Raw genomic sequence first — 5250 nt, 5'->3', positions numbered from 1 at the left:
TTTTCACTGATCTGAAACAGCAATAAATGCTCTAGTTAAGAATCAAAATCGCAAATCAATGTTAACTGCAGAGAAAGTTTAGGGTTGGTTGTCAGCTTCATTATAAAATAATGGAGGGGATACTTACAAAAAGAGCTAGTTTGGAATAGTGATTAAGGCATGAGGTAGAAACTGGGAGGCCATGAGTCCTGCCTTAGACACAAAGCCAGCTGGGTGACCTTCGGCCTGTCACTCTCCCTCAGCCCTAGGAAGCAGGCAATGGCAAACCACTTCTGAAATCTTACCAAGAAAACTGCAGGGACTAGTCCAGCTATCCGTCAGGTGTCAACAATGACTTCAATGCACACACACACACACACACACACACAAACTTACAAATATAATATGAGCTTCTCTCACTATTTTTCTGGACTGGTTTAAAAACCATAAACGCGTTAATAAAGTTTGGGAAAAGGAATAGTTTAAATAATGTTAATGGATGTTGAATTATATACCAACAGTTAGAATTTATCAATATGTAACAAATTTTGGATTTATTGAATTTGAGGTATACCAAAGATTATTATTCTGTTATACTACCCCAGACATACAGTCTTGGATGGATGGTACATGTTCATCCTCTGTTTATGTAATGGAAGGAGTAACTACTATGCACAAAGATTTAATGCTGTGTTTAAAAACTGAGCTTTTTTGGATCCCGAATATAAATGTGAGCTTATTTTTGGTCACCTACTTATTGTGGGGCACCAGTCCTCCATAATGGAATAGATTACTGAGGGAGTTAAATTAACGAAGCTTCTAAATTGCACTAATGGTCTACTATTTGACTAGGTATGCTATGTGGAGCCTTGAGTCAAAGAAAAGAGTTTCCTAGAACACACACAAATGGTTAACACTACTACTCAAATTGTCAAGATAAAGCTTGTAAATAACATTACATACAGGCTGACAGCAGATGGCAGCATCTCTCCAACTTTGCCTGGTCTTGGAAGATAAGCAGAGTCGGACCTGCTTAAATAGAAGGCCACATGGCTTAGGACTGGGATATCAACAAGACCTTCTCCCACTGTCTCCTGCCCATCTAATAAGGAATATGGGGCTCTCTCTAGCCCCCTTCTCTTTAAGAAATGTCATCTGCAGGGACCAATCTTTAGAGTGGTCCAGCCCAGATTAAGTTGTCTTAAATTGGCTCCCACCCCTTTTGCTTTTCAGAAAGCCATCAAAACCAGGCTCACCCAGAGAGCTCTGGAATAGTGGACTCTCCTCCTATGGATTTGGATGTTGTGACTATTTTTAGAGCACTCTTATTTTGTTCAGTTTATGATCATTTCTATTTTAATATTGTATTTTTCCCTGTTGTAAACTGCTTTGAGTAGCATATAACCTGAAATAAATGAAGTAACAGAATTCTAGAGCTGTAGACTAGACTGGGAGCTGAAAAACATCCTCAAAGATAATGGCAAACCATTTCCATACTATTGCTAAGAAAACTGATGGTTCTGTCCATGTCACTAGGAATCAACCATTTTTTATATAGCAAGTCAAGTTTCAGTAAAGAGAGGATAGTACTTCATTAGATCATTGGTCCCATTGACAAACTGCTTTTAGATGCTTTTCCTAATACTCAACTGGAATTTATCTTCCTGTAACGTAAGGTCATAACTCCATATAACTTTGATTCTGGGATGATAAATAGGCCACAGATTTGATTGTCCCATTTATTTCAATATGAACTGTGCCTTTTTCTCCATGACTCCTCTTCAGGTACTTGAAGACTACTATAAATTCAACCTCCCTGTACAGAACTTATTTTCCAGTGTCTTAATCATCATCTTTGCTCTTCTACATCTATTCTAGTGCCTAGAGAAATGTTAAAGGTGCCCAGAACTCTATACTTAAAATGGGGTCTCACCAATAAATGGAAGTGATTTCTACACTATATTTCTATTGATACAGCTAGTTCAAACATAAACATCCATGTCTTCCTTGAGCATGTTCTTGCCAATGGATTTGGCATATTTAACATTTTTCCAGACAATGGAGTTGAGAGGAAAGATTAGATTTTTCATTTTGTTCTGTTCTGGGATGAGCTACCATGCATTTATACATTAGCATAGAAAATCAGGAGGTGGAACAATGAAACAAACCTACACATCAAATATCATGGTCACTCATACATTTGATTGAGTCTCATTTATTTCAGCATGAACTGTGCACAAATAATGGAATCCAATGCAATATTTTTGAAATCTCTCAGGATATTTTATGAGTAACAATTTGACTTTTTGCCAAATATAGCAAAGGTAAAATATAAGGACAGTGACTGGGTATTAATCAAGATTCTTAAAAACTTAATGAAAAAGTTATCTAAAAGTCCTCTGGAGTGAAAGAAGTGAAGAGCTACAAAAATGTAAACATCCTGGTAAGAGAGTTAGCAGTGCTTCTCCAGAGGTTATATTCTACAACCCACCAGTTCACAACACCAGTAGACAGCAACAAAGAATGAGATTTCTATATGTCTGTATTGCCATCTAGTAGTCATTTTAGATTTTTGCAGCATAGATCTTTATAGCCCTCTTCTTGGGTGATTAGAGCTTAGCAGATTTTACTCCATGACAACAGATCTTACTAAATCTACAGCTTTAGAGATTGGTGTGTTGGGGGGAAAAATCCCATTCAAATCTTGTCTTAACCAGAGCTTACCCGGTTGCATTAGGTAAAGACCTAATGTTAGACTTCCATTTTTAATAGAGATGCTAAGCTACATTAAAAGGTTGCAATAAGTTCTGAGTTAGTATGGAAGTAGCTGAACTTGGTGTTTACTTCTTTTTTCACCTAATTCTCAAGGTGCTTCACAATTTCTTAGATGGTATTTTTGAGAGTGCTGCAGTTGTTTTTCTTATACATCTCTCAATGACTCTGCAGTGACCTTGGATACCTAGGCTTCCTAACTGAAAAAGTCCCATGGGAGGAGTTTCCATACAATACCCTCCTCTGGGATTTCACTGAAGCAAAAACTGCTGCAGACCACTGGAGAAATGAGAAATGAAAAGCCAGACATTCACACGTACTTCTCAATCACTTCAGCTACTTCAGCAGAAGAATCTCATGTGCCACTCAACATTACTAAGCACTAATGTGAAATCACTGATTGTATTAGTTTGTGGGGTCCTGAGTTTGGTTCTTTGCTTGCAAACGTTTCATTACCCAGCTAGGTAACATCTTCAGTGCACCGGGTAATGAAACGTTTCCAAGAAAAGAACCAAGCTCAGAGAACCCCAAGGACTCCACAGTTCAACCCTGAGCTACACATATTTGCCTCTATTGTATTAGTTTGGCCAATGGACATCAAGGGATGCAGTATAATTTTATCTTCAAAGCATCTTCCTACAAATACTGCTAAGAACAGAGAGTACACTTAAGGAGAGAAGGTACATTGGACTTACCATAAAGGTCAATTTTCTACACTGGTGACAGGGCATCCAAGAATAGATATATCCCGCTAACTCCAGAGACAGGGCTTACAATGTATTTATTTAACAGTATTCACAGACCACTCTTATATGCATGACACTAGGTGGTGTATACCTACAGTCCAATATAATTGAGTATCTCCACACTGAGAAAAACAATTCAAATGACAATTTAAAAAATCACAAGAATAAAAAGAGATCAAGTAATCTTTCTTGTATGGCTGTTGAAGTAAACAATCAGTATATAACTACAGAGAAAATATAAAGAAAGTCATTATTGGGGCACAGGTCTTTTACCTCTATATAAACTGGTTACAAATATGCTAGTTCAGTGCACCTCTTCCAGATTATAACTTTTGGTGCTTCGCACTGTATGATACAGACACACTCCTTCAGGAAATGCTGGAAGTTGGGAGGGCAAACGTGACCTACAAAATTACAGGGGGTGCCAGGTTTAGATAAAGAACATTTTTCATAGAGGCCCTAGCCTCTTATGAGAGCAACTGAAACACTGGCTTTTAAAGAAGATAAATAATTTGCTTGCTGAACAAAGCTGAAGACTCAAGGGGCAAAAAAGTCATTACAACCACAGTACCATTGTGCCAAGTAAGTGCCTCACAAAAAGAGGACACCCAATAAGATGCCCTTGGGAAGTTTTGGACTGCAGCTCCTATCATCCCAGATCAGTAGCTGGGACTGATGGGAGTTATATTCCAGAACGTCCAGAGGCACCATGTGTGAGGCCTGAAATTCTTCCTAGGAATGCTGCTCCCTCCCTCTTGGGAATCCTGTCACCTCTTATGAAAGATGTCCAAAAGTTCAGAGACGTTTCACGTGGTTGCAGATAATACTTTCTCTTCCTCAAAATCACTTCCTCCACCCTTATGCAAATAATTATCAGGAAAGAAAAATGCTTCTACAGCACAATCTTAGACTTTCCTGTATTGCCAGAAATCTGAGGGTCCAAACAACAAATAATTAAGGTCCAAAATACAATTGTTAGAATAATGACAGAGAGTCCTTTGATTGAAGCTGATGACTTCACCCATGTTCTTTCCTTGGCCACAATACAAAAGGGACTTGCCTTCTTCCAGGATTTCCGCCTTCTGTCTTTTCTTTTTCACATCACAAGCTAACCTATAATGCTGGAATTTCCACTCCCAATTCTAGTACTAGCCAACCTCAACTTTGCTTAGCTTTTCTGAGACCTGCCAACATCGACTAGGCGCTGCCATCTGCCTGTAAATCTGCTCTTCAACTACAGCTGCAGACTAAACTTGAAAAATGGCCATCTTTAAAAAAACAAAAACGGGAGGGACCAGCTAAAAAAGAATAATTCCACAGCATTCAGGAAAATGAACTCTCTAATTGGAACATACGCAGACTTTCTGGATGAAACATAAAAAAGATACAGACGAAGCACGGAGTGGGCAGCCAACCTCTTTATCAGGTCCAACCCGGCTTCTCGCAGTTAGCTAAAATGTGGTTAGCTACTTCGTGGCTCAACCTTAGGGTTACGTGAACCAAGCCAATGGGATTAGTTTATTAGCGCGTTACACAAACACGAGAGGCAGCCTGCATAAAATCGGTATGCAAATTGAATTCCAATTTATTTCCTACCTCCAAGTTAGCAGTGCAATCCAAGTATTGTAGCTAATCCCTACCGTCTTGTCCAAGAAGCCTTCACCTCTCCGTTGCCCTCACCCCAAACTCACCCTTAAAAGCTCTCCTACACCCGAGAGAGAAAAGAGCTCGAGGCGGGCGGTTCTAGGACCCT

This window comes from Python bivittatus, unplaced genomic scaffold (genome assembly GCF_059951505.1).
Source record: "Python bivittatus isolate LINGU-HERP-01145 unplaced genomic scaffold, Pbiv_v1 ctg000440_np1212, whole genome shotgun sequence".
NCBI classification, from domain to species: domain Eukaryota; kingdom Metazoa; phylum Chordata; class Lepidosauria; order Squamata; family Pythonidae; genus Python; species Python bivittatus.
This window is presented reverse-complemented; position numbering follows the sequence as displayed.